General features: G+C 44.7%; 1 long non-coding RNA gene across 1 annotated transcript; it reads left to right on the top strand.

The window, feature by feature from the left end:
• The first annotated feature begins 7,430 nt into the window (after window positions 1-7,430).
• On the top strand, window positions 7,431-21,448 carry LOC123624842. The gene is made up of 3 exons (XR_006730229.1): window positions 7,431-7,695; window positions 12,107-12,222; window positions 20,796-21,448. It is a non-coding gene; the product is annotated as an uncharacterized LOC123624842 (long non-coding RNA).
• Window positions 21,449-21,887: the final 439 nt, after the last annotated feature.

The raw sequence follows: 21,887 nt of genomic DNA, 5'->3' as shown, positions 1-21,887 counted from the left end.
GCAGACATCTATAGATATCTATAGACAGATAGCAATTGTATATCAAGTTTCTCAACATAAAGTTCTCCGCACGTGGCAGACACTCCACAAATGTTAGCCATTCACACACACTCCTGTCCACCCTCCTTTTCTCACACTTCAGAAAGTAAGAAGAGCCAGCTGATTTAAATGATAATCCTCCACCCGCACTCACGCCTGAAGAATTGCTACTTTCAGAGCCTGGGAAGCGTCCTCCACCGGCCAGAAGAGAGTCCACAGTGTGAGGCGCTGGGTCTGCACCGGGCAGATGCTCACAGACCTTCCATTCAGGGGGCGCCAGGCCAGCCCGGGCAGCGTCACAGACGGGAAGGAGCCGGGTCTTTCATGCATGAGACCCTGAAGAGGATGTCTGTGGGTTTGGTTTTGTCCTCGGGGAAGGCTGCTCTTCACTTTGTATTAATATCAATGAACAGTTCATACATGTGTGTGTGTATGTATATATATGGATATCAATTTAGAAAACATATGGGTCCCCAAGTTTCCCCGGTGGCTATCCCGTGGCCTCACTGTCTCTGTAATTTAGAAATGACGTTGCTTGTGAGGCATCGGGGCGTGGCAGCTAGGAAGCCAGACTTTCTCAGACAGACACCCCCACTGCAAATATTCTGTCCTGGCACCGCCCCGCTCCCATTTCACATACTCCGTCAGGCCGAGTATCAGGCTCCTGGTTTGGGACTTTGAGACTGTGGTCACCATTTAGAGCCACAGGGGAAAGTAGGACGTCCTTTTCTTCTCCAACTTAAAAGAAAATTATTTATTGCAAAAACAACATCGTAACAAACAACACGACCAGACATTTTATGGAAAGAAAAATTCACCCCTGAACTGAACATACCAAGAAATCAAAATGTTTTATTTTTTTTGACATGCCCTTCATCATTTCCAATTTGTGAAATATTTATGATTGTAGCATTACAAAAAAAAAAAAAAAAAAACAACAGCCAATACCAAAGCTGTGTGAGCTCCCAGACCTGCACTCTCCCACCCTCTTGTTTGACTCCTCTGCTCAGATATATAGATGCAAACTATAGGGGTCTTCCCCTCCCACCCAGCCCACCTGCAGATGGCCCTAATGAAACCCCCCCAAACTCTCAATCAATCAACGTTTCCAAGCATTACCTACTGCGTGCTCAGCACTCTTCTACTCACAGAGGGGGTATGGGGGAGGGATGCAGGAAAGAAATAGAAGGCCTGGCCCTTCCTCTCCAGGGGCATTGCCATGACAACAGAAAGGGGTGCTGCAGAGGGGTAGAAAAAGGGCACAATTACCATGAGAGGCCAGGGCCTAACTGGGGTTCTTGCCCCATTTCGTGTGTGCAGGACGCAGCTGCCTTCTTTGTCCTTCGTGAATGAAGCCACTGATTGTGGTTTCTGAGGCAGTTTCCCAAAAGTGTGTCATGAGAAAGAGGCAAGACGTTAGTGTGCGAAGCAGAAAAAAAACAATTCCACGGCCAGATGAGTCGGGGACGTGACGGTTAAAGAAAAACAAACAGGTTTCTGTCTTCAGATCTCAGAGCATTTACTCCGTAACAGGCAGTGTGAATTTCCAGGAGGACGCGGAAGCTCGCTGCATTTCCCAAGCTCGCGTGGACAGAGAGAGGAACATCTTGACATCCAGCATCTGAGAACACACTTTGGAAAATGCAGCTCCAGAATATTCTCTCTCCTGTCTGCCCAAAGACCATACACCAGATTCTCCTGGATAATTCTAAGTTAAAAGAAGCCATTTCCTTGCCTTCCTCCTCATGCCCGGAAAGTGGTAGAATCGAAGGGAAACACGTAGTTGGGCTGGAAGGCCCCCATGCAGAGATGTGGGGGGTGGTGAGAAGGAAAGGATCCAGTGAGAGACACCAGTTACCGAGCACCTTCTCCGCTTCTAGCACCATACTAGCCCGGGAGCACAAGGAACAGCTGCTGCCGTAACCAAGACCAAAGGCGGCCCCCAAGCAGAAGGGGGGCCCCACAACCCAGTTCCGTGGGTGCCTTCCTGAGAACCCACAGAAATCCCAGGCTTTCTCCATTTCCTTCTCCTTCTGAATCCTCTCTCCGCAGTGTGGACGGGAGCCTGGTGAACGGAATAATGATGGATCACTTAGGCTCTTCCAGATCCTTCTTCTTCCTAAGCTTCGTCCTCTAATTTCCTTAGGCCACTCCATCCTTCCACCGTCTCATGCAATGGTTCCCAACCGTGGTTGTGCATTAAAATCATCTGGAAGTTTGCTTGTTTGTTTTATAAATCCCACTGGCTAAACATCATTCAGACAAATGAGATCAGAATCGCTGGGAGTGAGACTCAGGCATCAGTACATTTACTGATGATTCCCCAGGTGATTCCCATTTGCAACCAAGGTTGAGAACCACTGACACAGGCCAAGGACAGAATCCTCTCTTTTAGCAGTGCTGGTCTCTCAGGAAGCTAGTTCTTTTCATCTGGAAGCCAACTAATCCTCTATTTTGAGCTAAAAGGGTTCTCCATAGAGTATCACATTCTAATTCACCTCTGAGGGAACGTCAGGCCCTGGCCCTCTCTGAGGTTCTGCCTCGATTGCCATCTTTACAAACCACCACAAGGTCCTCTCTAAGCCACTGGCCCCTCTCTTGGCATCACCTCAAGTGTCACTCAACACATAGGTAATTTGATATGTCTGAATTCCAGACAGACCAAGGTTTCTTAGCCCACCTATGTTTTTAGGAAAAGGAACTGGGTTTCATAGTTAGAAGCCTAATAGTAGAACCCCAGGACACTATAGGACATGCAAAATAAAGTATGGGAGGAAACAATCCAAATGTCCATCATCTGATAAATGCATAAACAAAATTTGGCATATCTATACAATAGAATATTATTTAGCCACAAAAAGAAATGAGGTTCTAATACATGCTACAACTTGGATGAACCTTGAAACATTATGCTACGTGAAAGAAACCAGTCACAAAAGGCCACATATTATGTGATTCCATAAATATAAAGTGTCCAGAACATGAAAATCTACAGAGACAGAAAGTAAATCAGTAGTCACCCAGGGTTGGGGGACATGGGTGCTGGGGGGAAGACATGATAGTTAAAGCATACAGGGCTTCCTCTGGGGGTTATGAAGACATTCTAAAGCCAAATGTAGTGACGGTTGTACAACTGTGAATATACTAAAAAACCACTGCAGTGTACAATTTAAATGGGTGAATTATATGGTGTGTGAATTATATCTCAACAAAACTCTTTTTAAAAATGAAGTATAAAATGAGGAAATGATCAACAGTTCAAGTGGGTCTCCTCATCAGGATTTTTTTTTCTACTGGCCACTGTTTTGCTTTCTGTAATTACTCTCTAAGCACAAAAAGAAAATTCAAAGACTCCTGTTACTCAGAGTTCTCATAGGTGTTTGCAGAGGTCATCTTCTGAAACTAACACCCCACCCCTCAGCTCACAGGAGAAAAAGGAGTTGTGAGCAGAGGAATCCTGATCCCTACCTCACACCTCTCTGCAGTGCCTATAACTCCAGTATGACAAACATTTCACCATCAGAAGAAACTCCAAGAATTCCAGTAAAGCCAATAGTCTGGACTTTCAAAATATGCACTCAATCTGCATAGGAAGATTTATAATCATATAATTTCAGACCTGGAAGATCTCACAGAATGTAAAGATTTAATTTAATCCTCTTATTGCCTAGGCACAGGATGTTTGACAAGCTCCCTCCCCACAGAATTTCTGTCAGGATATGGGGCAGAAATTTCCTCTGCCCTCTCACCCCAAACCTGCCTGAGGAGTGTCTCCTGCCCACCTTCTCCCAGGCCTTTGGCCTTGCCTTGCTCTCTTCTCTCCTCTTCCCCCAACATCCTCTTCCTCCTTCAGAAAGTTTAAAATTGCCTTCCTGTGTGGCAGGAAATTGCATTTGTCATATCCAACATTCTTCTAGCTTTTTGGTTTATAGCAAAAAATTTATGCTTGGTCCTCCAAGCTCTGTTACTAAATATTTAAAGAAAAGCTTTGGGAATTTGGAAAAAATATGTTCTTTTTTTTTTTTTTTCCTCAAGTGCCTGGCTCTTGCAATTCAATGTGCGACTTTTTCCACTGCTATTGCTGAAATGGGCATTGAGAGTGTATTGTGGCCATCACAATCCTTTGATTCCTTATTTCTCTTCATATTCCAACTATAAAAATCCTGATCCCCCTTGAGGGTTGAATATTGGACATAATGTTCAAAATAAATAAATAAATAAAAGCATGGTACCATTTACACATCTAAAAGCTTGTTAACTAAAGCTTGCCAGTTCAAATGTCCTATGATTCTATCACTTTAATCCAACCAACCCTGAGTCTTCAGTTCTCCTCCCATGGGAGTGGGCCCCCACCCAGCACCAATCTTTCATTCTTCCTATAAAGTCCTGGGTGGCACCTCCACCTCCTTTCCATTTTCTCCATTCGGTTGGGTGATGGTCTTCTAATACCGCCTCCCCGTGGGCCGCCAGTGGTAGAAGAGAAAGGCCACGTGGCCCCTGGGTTCTGTGGCACAGCCTAAAACAAGCTTGTAAATTCTTTGAAATCACTTGTTTTTGTCTTGAAGATTCATACTTACGTTCCATTCTCCTCCAAAACGGATCACTGTTTCTTTTCAATATGACACAGAAGTTTTAAATTACAAATCCAAAGTACTTAGCTTATTTTCTCAATCTCCGAGTAAAGTTGACCCTCCAGGATAGAGCACTCCTTTGATCCTGGGGCTTCTAATGGACTTTAACACACAGCTGAGTGGCCCCTGGTGGTGGGCACAAGTTTCACAGATATGGGAAGGTGGTTTGCCAGTGTGATGTCTGTGTTGCCGAAAAGGATTTCAAGCCACAATAGCATTATAATATCAGGGAGTTGAGACAGTATTTGTGAAATATGTTAATGTGGAAGAGAAAATAAAGAACCAGTCACTTTGAGCAGGGTTGAAGGCCTCTTCAGCAAATGATAAGGAGTGAAAACTATTTTGCTCCTTGTTGAGAGCAGCAGCTTTTCAGCATTTACTGTAATCATGTAGAACATTTGTACCTTTGTAGCCTGTAATAGGGGCAATATTTAGGGAACGGGATACCACCACATTAATCCTTGGTTGGCTTCAATTCCAAGTCATTCTAGGACATCTAGAACAAGAGTCTTTTCATGCCTGGGGGTCTCGAATCATGAATTTCCTCAGAACTGTGGAGAAAACAGTCCTTTCCACATGACAGTAAAGCCATAGGCCTGGCTGTCCTAGGGAAGGGAAAGCCTGTCCTCCCAATTGGAGGACAGTGGGGAGGAGAGAGTAGCTGAGCAGAAAGGAAGACGTAAGGGTTCTTCTCACCCCCATCTTGGGGTCCTCCCCAGTGAGGGGCAGTGTATTTGTTTTCTACGCCATGTAACAGATTATCACAAACTCAGTGGCTTAACACAACACCAGTTTTTCATCTCACAGTTTCCACGGGTCAGGAGATTGCACGTTTTAGTTGGAACCTCAGCCCAGAGTCTCACGAGGCAGAATAAGGTGTCAGCTGGCTGTTTTTCTACCTGGGGGATCAACTAGGGACAAGTTTACTTTCAAGTATATTCCGGTTGTTAGCAGAATTCCTGAATTCTTTTCCTCGAAGTTGCAGGACTGAGCCCCCATTATCTTGCTGACTATCGCCCAGGGATGACTCCCGACTCCCACAAGCCACCCTCAGCTCTTTGCCGTGTGGCCTCCCCCGTAGGCTGTCTCACGCTTCTCCGACTTATCCGGCCCTGACCTCCAAAAGGGATTTAAAGCAATGGTCCCCAACCTTTTTGGCACCAGGGACCAGTTTCATGGAAGACAATTTTTCCACAGACAGCAGCAGGGACTGACAGTGGAGCTCTGCAGCCCCATCCATGGCCGGGGAGGGGGGGCGGTTGGGGACCGCAGATTTAAAGCACTCATGAGACAGGGCCTGGCTAATCTCCTTCTCTTGAGGTCAACTGATTCAAGACTTTAATCACACCTGCACAATCCCTTTCCCACCCAGATGAGTGTTTGACTGAATACGGGGCCAAAGTGTGCACACCAAGGGCAGGGAATCCTGGGGGCCGTCTTGGTGTCCTGCCTAGCGCAGGCAGCCCCCGGGGCCGACAGTGCATGGGGAAGCCTGAGACACCTCACTAGAGCTCAGTGCCTCTGGGGAAAGCCCATGCCCGCTGCAGCCACTCGTAATAGGACAAGGACAGTGAGGGACATGGCTGTGGAGGACAGTCAAATGGGCTTCCCCACGGTGAGCAGGGGTCCTGGGGGCCTGAGGGCAGAGTTAAGGGGACAGGGTGGGTCCACACTGAGATCAAAGGCCGAGCCAAAGCCACAGACTCTTGCAGTGGCCCCAGGGCAGGAGCCCAGGCAGCCTGCAAAGCTGGCCAGTCCTGCCACCCTCGGAACAGGCAGGAGGGCTCCAGAGTACTCCACAGAGCACAGAATACCCGGGCTCCTCTTCCTCGCTGAGGGTCAGGGGCCCCAGCTTTCCCCCATCACACCAAGAGCCTTTTTGGAGAAGAAACAAGGAGGAGGGTGGGATCGGGAAGCCTGGGCAGTGGCCCCGGAGAGACTCGAGTTCAGCCTGAGGATTGGTTTTCCTGGGACCAGGCCTAGGCCTCTGGGTCTTAAAACCGGTGAAGTCCTGGGGAACTGGGAATCCTGGCCCCCTCGCCTGACGGGACAGTTTCAGTGATTACACGGAGCTAAGATTTAAACTAAGTTGCACCAGGCTGAGTCCCACACACACACACCTTGGGAAGGGCGCGAGAGTGGACAGTGATAATCAGCTGCTCTTCCCACTCCTGCGTTTCAGCGCTAGGACGTTTGCCATCCTGTGTCATCAGTTTCTGGGCACTCTGGCCCATATTTTCTTGCCCCATCCCCACAACGCACTGTGACATAGACCAAAAGGGACACGGGCACCACTCGAAAGACAAGGTTAAAGTCCCGCCTAAAAGTACAGGACCCGGGAGGGCAACGCAGGGCCCGTGTTGGAACCAGATTGTCTCATTCCCAGTTTTCAGCAGCTGATGAATCTTTAGATCTGAATATTTGACACCTGGACGCATCTTTTTCAGCTCTTTGCTTAATTTCATTAATAAGCTAAATCTTGAATATTCATCAGTGTCAATCACTATTCCCTGAGTGTCCCCGGGCTGCACGGCTGCGTGCAAGGCCCCAGGTGGGGACGGTCACGGCTGAGCAACGGCAGAGGGCCCTCACCTGCCTCCGGCTTGGCTCACAATAGGACGGCCAGAACAAAGAGCAGGTCGGCCCTGCCACTCTCTGTGCGATGCTTCCCCCTTGTGGCCAACTCGCGGCTCCGGACAGGAAGGCGCGAACTCGCCGGAGGCATTACCTGCCTGCTCAGGTAAAACGCCTGCACCTGGGTCTGGCCGGCGCGCCCACGCCCACACTCGGCGGCTTCACGGGAAGCATTCGGCTTCTCTCAGCCGCCCCTTCCTCGCAGGTGAGGCAGGTGAAGGGCAGATTTGCCCACGAGAAAGCTGGGTGCCCAGAGATGAGGGCCTACAAATGCAGCCTCTGATCTCCAAATGCCAGCCAGGAAGTCCAGCATCGTTCGCGAGCTGACGCTCCGGACACACCGGTGCTCGGCTGTCAAGCGCTGGGCGCATCTGGAGGGCGTCAGGAGGTGGTAAGCAGGGGCTGAGGTCAACCCAGGGCAGAGGGGGCAGTCGGGGGGTCACCACCCCGTAGTCTTCGTCAAAGCTGCCCTCACGCCCTCCTGCGTGTTCTCATTCTTTCATTATGTCTGTATGTAAACTGGATGAAAACGTTTTTAGAAAACTGCCATTTTTATTATCTTGGCTTTTCTTAAAGCTTTAAGGCTGTCCTCTCGGCACCCTCTCCCCTCCCCCGCCATCTCTGAGCCCCTGAGTTCACTGTCCTGGGGCCATCGCAGGCCACAAGCTGGTAGCCCACCCGCTCCCCTCTCCGTGTGGACCCCGTTCGGGAGCGAGAGGAGGACGGACACAGGCCCGTGTGGCTCGGCGTGTGGGGTCCCTCGCTACACGGGCTCCCGCAGGAGCAGGGCCAGCCTCCAGGGGCAGAGAGAGTCTGAGGGTAGAAGAATGGGCAGAGAGATGGTGGGGGGCAGGGCAGAGGAAGACCAGACTCTGTGCTGTTTTGCTGAAATCAGAAGCTCCAAGGAGGCAGCCCTAATGGCCAGTAATTGGTTAAAAAACGTCTCGACTGATCCTGTTTCACGCCGGGTTTAGGTAACTCGTGGGTCCGCTGTAAGGCTGGGGTGAGAAGGGACATGAGGGTTAGAGAGCAGATGGCAAAAACCTTCCTTGATGGAAAACTCGCTTTCCGGTCTTCTCCCTCTTTCCTATGTCCCATGTCTTTCTTCACACCTGAACCAGGAATGAGGACGGGGGTGTCAACAAAATGTTCTTGAGTTAATGAGTAAATGAAGGAAGGATTCTACCACAGAGTGACTGGGTGTTCAGTGCTGTGCCAGGCATGGTGGATACAGAGAGGGACGGACAGAGGGGACCTGGCCTCAAGGAACTTACAATTGAGCGAGTAATTAAAAGGCTGATGAACTCTTGAAAGGACAAGGGCAGTGAGCCATGAGAACCCGCAGCACCGTGACTTGGTTTTGGGGTATGTGCATTTGATAGCTCCCAAAAAATGCCTGGTGATTCTCTAAGCAAAGAGGTGGGGAGGGAGGAAATCGCGTTCCAGGCAGAGAAGACTGTGTGTGCCAGGGCCTGAGACAGGAAGGACCCGAGCTCGTTAGTGAGAGGGAAGAAAATCACTGTGGCTGGGCCAGAGCGAAGGGAGAATGGTTCAGAGTGAGGCCAGCAGGGGCCAGATCACCCGGGGCCTTTTGTCCTTACTGAGCCGGACTTTTCCCTAAAGTTTGCAACAAGCAGTGACATAACTGGGTTTGTGTTTTTTTAAAAATGATCATTTCTCTGGCTGCTGTGTGGAGAATGGATTGGAGAGAGGGGAGTAAACCAGGTGAGACCAGTCAAGATGGCGTGGCGGCCGTGCAGGTGAGGGGGGATGCAGGCTGGATCCAGGTGGTGGTCATGGAGACAGGAGAAGGGAGGATCCGGGAGGGACTTAGGGAGCGGAACTTGGAGAGTGTGAACTTGGGGCATGGACACTAGAGGAGGCGTGGTCTCTGGGCTCATTTGGGGACTTCTTGAATTTGAGGGTCCTGCAAGGAGCCATACTGGCAGGACGTGGCTGTGTCAGTGTGGAGCACGAGCAGGGACAGCACTGGAGACAGGGAACAATGGGTAGATGGCAGAAGAAGCTAGGTGGGCCCGGGTAAGGCAGGCCTGGGGGACTGCACCCCACAGCCAGTGGATGGATAGGCGTTCCCTGACCGTCCACGGGCAGTGCAGCAGCTGTGTGTGGGGTGATTCCTCTTGCATTTTGTTTTCTAATCTCTGCATTCTCACAGGACATCAGAGAATTCAACTCCAGTATGTGGTAGAGTCTGTGGTTGCCTACTCCATACCCATTCTCCCTTCTGCCTTAATAACAGACTCCTGTATTGTCCAAGGTCTCAGTGTACCCAGCTAGAAAACTACATTTCCCAGCACGCTTTGCAGATAGGAATGGCTAATGGGATATAAATGGAAGTTGTTGAATGAGGCTTCTAAAAAAGCCCTCCTAAGGGGACTGAGTCAGCAAGGAGGCATATACCCTTTTGCTCTTCTACTTTCTTTATTTCCTCCCTGGAATTTGGGCCTGATAGCTGGGGCCCCAGTGGCCATCTTGGACCATGAGGTATCCTTGAGCTTAGAAGCTTCACACTAAGGGTGGGGGAATGGACAGAAAGATAGTTTCTGGGTCTCTAACAACCGTAAAGTTACCATTACCAGCCTGGGTAACTTCCAGGCTTCTTTAATGTAAAATAAAAAATAAGCCTTTATATTTATTAGCCACTGATACTTGAATTTGTGATCTATGCCATCAAACCTAATCGAACTCATAGATCACATGATAATCAAACAAGACAGTGAACTCAAGAAAGAGACCACACAGGAATGCACAGGAAAGAGTAAAGCAGGGAGACACAAAACGCTCTTTCTTACATCATCAGGGAAACTTTCCACATTTCTTTCAATGTCTTGAACCGGCAGCACAACTGCAGTAGATCATCTCAGATGGCTCCCCGTGGGAGTCTACTAGCAGCTGACACCCGGGGATGTCAGTTCCACGTACTGGAAAGAGATACAAAAATAGTGCTTGTGGTGATTAAGATCTAACAATTATAATTGAATAATTGCAGAGTTTAATAATTTAGGAAGTGCAGGTATCTCAGCCACTTGGGGTACGCACCCATTCTGTACAAAGTTTATTTGCAAAACTTCCAGAAAATAGTTTTTAAAATATATAGATAGGTAGATGATATCTACCTGTCTGTCTGTCTATAATGTTATTCTCAGCTCCTCTTAGTCCACTAATTCTTCTAGAATTCTGGCTTCAGGTGGCCTGACCAAGGGAGTAAGTGAAGGCTGCCCTGGGGTAGGGCCAGGTTGGCCTGGAAGCAGCAGCACTTTTTGCAATTTATGAAGGCATCCTTTGGCAATCGACACAGAGACACCAATGCACTCGCAGATCCCCCTGATGGATGCATGGGCCCACCTTGCTCCTCTAGATGGCATTCAGGAAGTTGAGGAATGAGAAAGCAAGTTAGGAGTCCCTCCACGCAGCAGAGAAGACAGATGAGCACTTTGAGGGACTGGTATAAAGAAATTTATTGCAAGCCTGGGTAACCTATGACAGAGCCGTATCTATTAAGTAAATATAACCCCCAAAGGCAGGAAACATTTTTCTTCCTACAAAGATTAAGGAAATGAGGATGCAGTCAAAAGAGGAAATTGGAAAGGGGTTTCTGTGGCGCTTCTGTTGCTCTCTGGCAGCCCCTTGTGGTACTTGAAATGACCTGCAGCCCAGGGCCTCTCCAGGCCCGCTCTTAGCTGCAGGAGGTTTGAACTCTAAGAAGCTGATACCTTGACTGTGTTAGAATCCCTGTCCTAGGCACAAAAATCTTATAAACTTTGCAGGAAAATATTCACAGTAACCAAAATGAAACTAGAAATTCATCCATTTCCCGCACACCAGTGAAACTCGGTTCTTTAAGAGAACTAGTTGGATCGATCTCTCTCTTTTCTCTCTCTCTTCATTCTCCAAACATTTGATAAGACCCTACTACGTATCAGCCCTGTGACTGTGCTCAGGGAGACTGATGGACACAATATCATAGTTTTGTAGGACAGACAACTAGGAGGTAGGCAAGGGTCAGATCATGAAGAACCCTTTATGTTCTGCTGAGAAACTGAAGGAAATAGGAAGACAAGTAGGATGCAAGCAAGGGGGGGATATAGTCAAATCTTCCATTTAAAAAAGATTGTTCTAGAAACAGGGTGAAGATTGATTGGGTACAGGGAGAATGATGGATTCGGAGGCTGAGAAGTCAAGAGTCTCAGCCAAGGCAAGGGTGTAGACACAGAGAGAAGAGGACAGCTTGAAGAGCTATTTGTGAGCAGAACTGAAGGGCTTAGCAAATAGATTTCTAACTAAAGCAACTCAGTGGTGGGCGGTGTCAATAACTGATATTGCAAACTTAGGGAGTTTAGAGTCGGGGAAGGGGTGGGGAGATTGGAAGAGAAGAATTTGATGAGTTTAGATGGTTTCAGGGAAAGAGCTTTGCCTCTGGAGTCAGCCTCCTGTCCTTATGCCTCCTTGTTCTGTTTTCTTAGATTCTGTTTTTGTCGATTTGGCATCTAGTAATCACAGGGCTAACCTAATGGACAAAGTTGTTGACATCTCCCCTGCAATCCAGCTTTCACAGGTGCATGAAAATCATATACAAATCTTCCAACCAGTCCCAATTCCATACCCCCAACCACATCCTCTATGTAACTCTCACACACCAACTCAGTCTTCCTCCTGCCCTAAATCAACCCGGGGCCAGGCACCAGACCACTAGGGATAGTCCCTATGCCCCAAAGCTGGCTGGAATGACTCAGACTAGCCAGGCCTAAGCTGTTTACCCTGCCCTGTTTTGCCTCCTGCAGAAACCCAGTAGAGGCTGTGACCTAGGCTCCCTGCTTCTCCTTCTGCCTCCTGACTGACTCTGGGGCTTCCCCGTGTGACCCTGTGTGACAAGGCACTCCCCTGCCTCTTGGGAAACGTAAGTAATAAAAACCTTCTTTCAGTGGCACTAACCTCTCTGCGTCATCACTCGATTCCCTTTAAAAACTAAGACCTGGGCACAAATCGCACCTCTTCCTTTGTAATTCTAGATGTGTTACTACCTTCTTGGAATTTTCTTTTGCTCACCTAAAATATATAAACAATAATAAGAATCGCTTCCCATGATTGTCATGAGGCTTAGTTAAAATATGTGATAACAGTCTTTGCACATTATAAGCGTGCTCAATATTATCATTAGTTCTCAAGAATGTGATCTGCTGGTGTCTTTTTCCCAGAAATATCAACTTCTTAGGAGCATAACACAGTCAACAAATCCATATGCACAGAGCACGTTCCTGTCCAGGCACAGGACATTTTATCATAACCCAGGTCAGTTCATTGTGCTCTGACCAAAGCAACAGATACAGAGCTATGAGGAGCTGGATTGGTTGGTCTTACCTAATGCAATATATACAAAACTCTGCGTTGAACAAAGAAAAATTAGTAGAAAACCATTCCCCTAGTGTATTTAAAAACTGGTTGTATTTATGATCATTCTAGTTAGAACTTTTCAGGAGTCCAACTAACCAGAATTTGACTATTAAGCCTTTGTGTAAACCCAATTGTTAGTTTATAAAAGCCTTCCACAAGATTTTTAATTACTGTTGTTCTAAACACAATGATTTGAGAACAAAAATGGAATAAATGATGTTTTAGAAAAGAAAGGAAGCCAATCCTTGGGGGGAAAAAAAAAAAAACAGGAAACAGAAGGAAAATGGTCTTTCAGCAGCAAAATGGTATTATTGTTGTTCCAGAACATAACAGTGTTTGCACAGAGAACCCCCCACAGTGTCAAGATGCTAACAAGGAAAGATTTGTCCAAGACCAGCCAGAGAGTTACAGAACCAAGATGGTGACTCTGTCTAAAGGAACACAGCACGAGGAAATTCTATTAATAGATTTCCTGGCGTACTTAATGCTAACTCCACTTGGTTCAGATAAGAACAGATTACAGCTGGACCACAGCCAAGGTGAGGCAGGTGAGAGGCCAGGGGTGTAAAATTTAAGGGGGCGCATGAACTCTCAGCTCTGTGAGTGCCCAGGGTCTCCAGCTGTAAGGATAAAGAATTTCCGTTCTAACGCTATTAACACAGAGGAGCTCTATCGAGGGGCTAGCCCTCAGCCATAGCATAATCTAAATACAGACCATTGTGTGCTGCTCTCCGCACTGAAACCTGCCTCTATGGGCAGACTGGGTCCTTTGCCAAGTAGCTCCCATCAAAACCTCACCAGAGTCCTGAATTTGAAGAGGAACTGGAACTAAACAATGTTTGCTTATTCAGACCAGAAGTGGAACAAATTTTCAATCTTAGTGATGTCAAAGCCAGTGTTTCTGAGAATTTCACAAGTTCTACAAATACACATGCCTTAGGAAAATAGCCACCACCCAAGACCACCCATGTACTTAATTCCAATGGTGCTTGGGATCAAAAATTTTGCTGCATCTAGCTCTTCTTCCTTGAGCCCTGCTCGCTCCAGGCTTGGACAGGTTGCCAGTAAAACTCTGGGTTTTGTTTGAAATGCAGAATATAATATGCAGAATATAATTCTTTCCGTAAGTCTGATGGCAAATGAGTCCATTCTGTGGAATGTGTGATTTTTCTGGATTCAAGAGCAGCTCTATTGAACTGTGAGGAGCGCTGTTCAGCTGTGTCCCTACTGGAAACGTCCCATGCATTCACTATCACGGTGGTTGTCCCTTTTTTACTAGAGAAGAGCACAACCATGATGCAGTATGCATTTGGGATTGGTGCACATGGGAAGCAGCTTTCGGGTCAACATCCAGTTTGGCTTTGGGAGTTGCCAGATTTGAGTGTTGCTTCCTCAATTGGTCTGCTGCCCTGAAGCTCCCCCTGTAACTGCTCCCTCTGTCGTGGGTGATTCATTCAGTCTTGCAACAAATATTTACCGAGCACTTACTCTGGACCAGCCCTGTTCCAGGCACAAGGGACACATCAGTGAACAAAACATGCAAATCCAGTCGTCAGGTAGCTTACATTCTAGGAGAACCAGAAAATAACCAAAAATAACATCGATAAACTATGCAATAAGTCAGAAGATTAAAAGTGGGAGGAAAAAGAGAAAGTCTAGCAGGGAAGGTGGGATAGGACGTGCTGGGGTGGGGCAGCGTGGGGGTGGGGTGTGGGCTGGTGCCCCTGGCAATGCTACATGGGTCAACCTCTTGGAAAAAGTGAAGTTGAGCAGATAAGAAGTGAGCAAATTATCCAAACATAACGAGGGAAAGAGCATTCCAGGCAAAGGAACAGCTAGTTCAAAGGCCATAACATGGGTGTGTTCTTGTTGTGTTCTAGAAATAGTAATGAGGCCAGAGGAAGAGAGGGAGCAAAGAAGAGAGCAGAGGAGACGTTGAAGAGGTGACAGAGGCCAGATCGTGAAGGGCCGTGACCGCTCACTTAAAGACTTTGGTTTTACTCTGACCAACTGGAGAGCCGTTGCAGGGTGTTGAGCAAAAGAGTGGCCATGGCTTCATTTTTAAAGGATCACTCTAGATGCTACCCTGAAAACAGTCTGTAGTGGGCAGGGAGAGAGCAGAGTCGGCAGGCTTTGCGGGACATTGCTGCAGTCACACAGGGGGAAGGTGATGGTGGCGTGGCCCAGGGTGGTAGCAATGGAGATAGCGAGAAAGCAGCCAGATTCTGAATGTTAAGGTAGAACCAGGGTCTTGACAGATTAGTTGCAGAATGTGAGACAGGGAATTGTCAAAGACGACTCCAAGGCTTGCGGCATGAGCAGCTGGAAGATCAGAGTCTCCTGTCAACTAAGATGACAGAGACTGAGCGCATGTCAAGCTTGAGGGACGGAGGAGTGAAGTTTTGAAGTTAAGAAGTCAACTATTTGCCCGCCAGGTGTGCCTGTAGTCCCAGCTCCTAGGGAGGCTGAGGCGGGAGGATCACTTGAGCACAGGAGTTCGGGGCTGCAGTGAGCTGTGCTCGTGCCACTGCACTCCAGCCTGGGCAACAGAGTGAGATCCTGTCTCTGGGAATAAATAAATAAATAGGCCAACTATTTGACATCCAAATGAAGATGTCGACTAGGCAGTTGGACACACAAATCTATAGTTCAGGAGAGAGGCCTGGGTTAGAAACAGACATTTAGGATTTGCCAATATATAGATGGTGTTTGAAGCCTTGAAGTTAGATGAGATTAAAAAAGAGATTCAAAGATTGAGCCCTGGGGCTGCAAGGGAATTTGAGTATTCTGCTTTCCAACATTTTTATTAGAAAAAGCAGTGAAGATGATATTTAGAAAGAACGTTAAGTGAGTCAATCTGCTCACTCATATATACAATATCTGCTGCAGAGGGTAAGAAATGAGACAGAGATGAGGATCTCATGGCTATAGAAGTAAACAGGAAGCTGGAGCATTCGAGGTAATAGCTCTCTGACAAATAAATGTATCTAAATGACTTTGTACCCATACCTAAGAGTTGTAAACAAACCACTGCCCTAGTGCTTCCATTTGAACCTCCGTTTGCTTTTATTCTGATCAATACCCAAGAATTTCACATGAGGCAATTTTTCTTTTGACTCTATCTTGGACCAATACCATTCTCATTTGAAGTAGCATCAGCTAAGAGGATGACTTCAAGAGCCAAACAAGCTTTCAGCTGCATCGTGACTTCTGGTTTATGGGAATGACTGGCTCTGTCTCTGCTTTTCAAAGAGATGTTGTAGCTATAGACTATAGTTATTAAATATACATGAGCCCATTTTATAAGAGAAACATCAGTTAATGAATCCTGGCTTACTGTTCTTTTGGCTCAGAATGCTCCTACCTTCTTCTCTGCCTGGAAGAAAAATATTCCTTCAAAGCCAAGCTCAAGTGCTTCTCTCCTAGCCTGACTAAGGCTCTTTTTCTCTGTGCTCTGATGATACTTTGATTTATCTATCATACTGCACTTGATCAAAATTTGTAGGAAGCAGCCAAAATAATGCTTAGAGGGAAACTAATAGCATTAAATTCTTGTATTAGAAAGAATTTTGGTCTCAAATAGTTATCTAAGCTTCTACCATAAGAAACTAGGACAAAGAAAAAAACAAACCTAAAGTAAACAGAAGGGAAGAAGTAATGAAGAGTAGAAATCAATGAAAAAAATATGGCAAGTAATAAGGAATAGATAAACAATGACACCAAAATCTGATTTTTTGAAACTATAACTAAAATTGATAAACCTGTAGTCAAAATCACCAACAGGAAAAGAGAAAGCACATCAATTATCACTATCTTGAAGGCATGACGGGACAGCCCTACAGATCCTGCAATTGTAAAGAATAATAAGAGAATGTTAACAACTTCATGCTGACAAATTCAATAACTATGAAATAGACAAATTCCTTGAAAAACACAAACTACCCAATCTTACTCAAGAATAACTAAATATCCTGAATGGCCCTATATTTATTAAGGAAATTGAATTAGTAATTTATAATTGTTCAACACAGAAATTACCAACCCCAGGTGGATTCAAAGGTAAATTATATCAGACATTTAAGGAAGAAAGGAAGAAATAATACCAATTCAATGCAAACTCTTCAAGAAAATAGAAGAATAGGAAACATTTTCCAGCTCATTCTATCATGCCAGTATTACTCTGATGAACGCAAAGACACAAGAATAGAAAACTACAGGTCAACATCAATCACGAACATCGATTTAAAACTCCTTAACAAAACATTAGCAAATTGAATCCAGCAAAACATAAAGAGGATAACAAATCATAACTAAGAGGATTTTAACCCAAGAAAGCAAGATTGCTTTAGTATTTGGAAATCAGTCAATATAATTCACTTTACAGCCAGTCCTCAGTATCCATAGGGGATTGGTTCCAAGATCCCTCCTTAGATACCAAAATCCAAGGATTCTCAAGTTCCTTACATTATATGGTGTAATGTTTGCATAAAACCTATGCACATCTTCCTGTATACTTTAAATCACCTCTAAATTACTTATAATACCTAACACAATATAAATGTATGAATAACTGTTATGCTGCATTGGTTTTATATTTGTATTTTCTTCATTGTTGTATTTTTATTTTTTTTTATTTTTATTTTTTTTTTGAGACAGAATCTTGCACTGTTGCCCAGGCTAGAGTGAGTGCCGTGGCGTCAGCCTAGCTCACAGCAACCTCAAACTCCTGGGCTCAAGCGATCCTCCTGCCTCAGCCTCCCGAGTAGCCGGGACTACAGGCATGCACCACCATGCCCGGCTAATTTTTTCTATATAGATTTTTAGCTGTCCAAATCATTTCTTTCTATTTTTAGTAGAGACGGGGTCTCACTCTTGCTCAGGCTGGTCTTGAACCCCTGAGCTTGAGCAATCCACCTGCCTCGGCCTCCCAGAGTGCTAGGATTACAGGCGTGAGCCACTGCGCCCGGCCCCATTGTTGTATTTTTAAAAAATATTTTCTATCCATGGTTGGTTGAATCTGGGAATACAGAACCCCAGGATACAGAGGATTGACTGTATCAACAAAAAACAAAACAACAACCACAAAAAAAAGAAAACAGAAAATGATATAATAATCTGAATAGATACAGAAAAATGCTTTCCACACAACCCAACATCCATTCCGGATTAAAAACCTCTCACCAAACTAGGAATAGAAAGAAACTTCTTTAACCTGATAAACAGTATCCGTGAAAAACCTACAGCTTCCATCATATTTAATGGGGAAAGAGTGAATACTTCCCCCCTGATATCAGCGATCAAGCAAGGAGATGGCTTTTCCCACTTCCATTCCACTTTGCACTAAAGGTCCCAGCCAATGCAGTAAGTAGAAAAAATAAACAGCAGCCATATCGGGAAGGAAGAAGTAAAATTGTCTTTACTTACAAGTAACATCATTGTCTATGTTGAAAATCCTAAGAAATATACAAGGTTGTGGAATATCAGGTGAACTGCATTTCTGTAAGCTAGCAACAAACAGAAATCGAAAAAAATACCATTTACAATAGCCTCAAAAATCATGTAATATTTATAAATAAATTAACAAAAGATATGTAAGTGTATTATAAACTACAAAATATTAGGAAACCCCAATCTTTTATAATGAACTGCAAGCAAATCCGACCAATCACATTGTCCTTATTATATTGTACACCAAACAAATCTGGTCTAAAGAGAGACTCTGTTTTCCAGGATGTAGGAATCTTGTCTGTTGTATTAATCCCTGAATCCCAGAGCCAAAAACAAGTGCCTAGCTCAATAACATTGAAGGGCAGAGGAAGAATTTTGGGAGGATGGCTGTGAAGGGGGCCATGGAAGCATCTAGAATCAAAGCAAAGACAGGCACTGCAGGGCAAGGCTACCAGGTCTCACTACCCCAGCCCTGGTTCCCTGTTCTCAAATGCTGCAATGACACTTTGTGTCCTCTAATTGCAGAAAAGCTTCAGTTTTACCAGAAGGCTCCAGTAAACTTATGCCATATCCCACTCCTTTGGCTTTTCATTACTCCAAGGAAGGACTGTCACCTCCACCTACCACGATTTTCTCCTCTGTGACGTCACGTGCCCCTTAGGTAATTGGCTGGTTGGAATCAGCTGTGCCAGCTGCTTCATTTAGGCTTAAGCATTTTAGAGATCAACTAAACAAAGAGGAGGCTGTTCTCTCATAAATATTTGTTGAAGGAATTAATTAGAAAGTGACTTTCTGTGGCTGGATCATGGCATCATGTTCTCATGCATTTTCTCTATTTAGGAGACCAAACCCCAGCCTTTCCAGGAAGAAAGAAAGGGTGTCTGATAATCTCAGGCTAATAAAAGATGCATCCACTCTGGAATTGTCTTCTTACACTCCCAATATCACACACAACCCTGTGGGATAGCAGGCTGAACGAAATGAGAAGGGTGATGGATACTCGGGACAGAGAAGAAAAAGGCTTTCATCATTTCAAAGCGTTACTTAAATTCCTAATCAAGTCGAAAACTTTGACCAACCAAACAATCTGCAGCTCAAGCACCACACAGAAAATACTGGATCCGATCCCGTTTGGAGCAGTCAGCATGAAATGTAATGAAATTCAAAATAGACAGGATACACAAGCTCCAGAGGGAAGTCATTAATACCCATGAATAATGATAAAGCAAAATACCATCTGCTAGCATAATGTGGCAAATCTCTTTAAAATTCCAATTAGCCTATAAACCAGAAACGGGGAGCAAATACGCTCCCTCTACCATGTGAGACCATGTAGTCTTGATGTCTCCATCGCTTTATGTGTAAACTGAAACGTGGGTGGTGGGAACATTACGCATGTATGAAAATATTTTGGAGAATACATTCATTATTCTTTGGGACACGAGTGCTATTTACCTAACTGGGTGGAACAGAAGGTCATAATCTGCAAATTAAGGCCACATATGTATTTTCAGATATATTTTAATGGGGGGGAGGGGAGTGTGAAAAAATGGTGTCTGTTATAAACACAGTATAATAATTTTGCAATAACAATGTTGTTGGATTTAATCCCTACATGTATTTGGAATCAGAGATAATGAAGCATTTCTATCACTCTGTTATCCCACAGAAAATTGCCTAGTTTATGATGGATTTTGATATTCTAAGCCATTTTCCTGAGCTGCATTTTATGAAGCACATAGCTATTAAAATCATAATACCCATTATTAGAACGGTTGTATTATAGCCTGAAAAGAAATTGTTCTGATGATAAATGTGTAGAATCGTTCTACAGGCTGAGTAGCCCATTGCTTGTCTTTTGAAATATCTCAAGAAATAAAGCAACCTACTTCTGAATGCTGGTATTTCCCAGTACCTCTCACTTTTCCCATGGTGTGTTGTAGTGTAAATGACACTAGAATTAGTAACTCCGTTATCATTATTCAGTTATGTTATTTTTTAAAAAGTCATTTGTGTCTTGTGATATCTTGTTTTCCTCTTCTATAAAATGTCTTCCCTGTCATTATAAGTATCAAAAAGGGTTATTGTAAGAATCAAAAGAAGTAAATGTAAAAGGATTTTTGAAGTTTTTAAAACCCTCCAATAGTAAAAGTCATTTTTATTTACCATGACTAGATAAAGTAAGCAGAACTGTCTGCATTGCATTAAGAGGAAGAATTATATATTTAAAGAGGAGATCAAAACGAACTCTTCAGGCAAACTTGGAGCACCCTGTGTTGACGCTGTATTAGGTAGCTATTGTTTAATCAGCAGAATTATTGTTCCCAATAATCTGTCTCCTTCCTGGGGCTGGAACTGAGGTAGAGCCAATGCCCAATCTATAGCCAGCTCTTTGGAGCTTTAGGAGGTACGCTTTGATCTGCAGGCTACTTGAATTCAGGAGTTATGTTGGAATAAGGTACTATATTCCAGTTGTTAATGTAATCAATTTCCATCATCCATGAGTCAAAAATAAGGTGAGTTGTATCATTCTTTTAAATTCCCAAAGTCACTTGCTTTGGCACGCTTCAGAACACAAAACCTCCATGCTCCCACACTTATCATCTCCTCCAATCCTTTTTTGACTCCTAGGCAATGTCGGGCAGAGTTGAATAGAACACCGCAGATACTCTGCAAAGCCATTGATTCACCGGCAGACGTTCGAGAATTTATGTGGCAACAGTATCTGAAGACTTGAGGGCAACATCAATTTATTTCTGCACACTCTCTGGCCCAGCGATTTCATTTGACGGAATCTATCCTAACAAAACATTACGGTACGTGCGCAAAAATGTATGTTGCAAGGATGTTCATAAGGTCATTTTAATGGCAAAAGAATTGGAAACTAAAAATCCATTTTATAGGAACGAGACTGCATAAATTACAGTACATTTACATAACAGGGTCCTCTGAAGCTGATGAAAGAGAGAGCTCTATTTATATATGCGTCTCACAGAGATCTCTAAGACATCGCGTTCAAAGAGAAAAGCAAGATGGACTGTGCAGTGAGTGATGACATGTCAGTGTAGGTGCAGCGGTTGTAACAGATGCAGGCAATGCCGGTGCTGGGGAGGCTGGGAGTGTGTGGGGGCAGGGTGTCTGGGAAATCTCTGTACCCTCCGCTAAATTTTGCTGGGAACCTAAATCTGCTATAATAAATGGTCTGTTTAAAAAAGAAAAAGAAAAAAAGCACATTACAAAGCATTACATACACTGCAATCCCATTTAGGTAAAATAGGAAGCAAAAGTAGAGATGCATATATATATATATATATATACACACATATACATATATATATGTGTCCATCTGCAGATGCAAAGAAGGGGCTGAAATGCTAAAAGAATATACACCAAGTGATTCGGTTTTGCCTCTGGGAAATAGGACAGGGACAGGGAAAAAGACACTGTGGAAAAAAAGACTTTAACATTTACTTTACACACATCTACAACCGCTGAATGTTGCACAGAGTAAGTGCAGTCCTGTATTCCTTACGTTGGGAAAGAAAACACCACAGTAAAGATAAAAAACAAAAAAAAAAATAGGATCACAGATAAGCCAGCATTGGTCATCTTAAAGTCAAATGCTGTGTCTAAGAACTCACTAGCTCAAATAATGTCTTAAATTTTGAATTTTCTACTAGTTCATCAAAAGCCTAACACACAGTCCGACTAGAATGTTGCTGA

This window comes from Lemur catta, chromosome 19 (genome assembly GCF_020740605.2).
Source record: "Lemur catta isolate mLemCat1 chromosome 19, mLemCat1.pri, whole genome shotgun sequence".
Taxonomy (NCBI): Eukaryota; Metazoa; Chordata; class Mammalia; order Primates; family Lemuridae; genus Lemur; species Lemur catta.
This window is presented reverse-complemented; position numbering and strand designations above follow the sequence as displayed.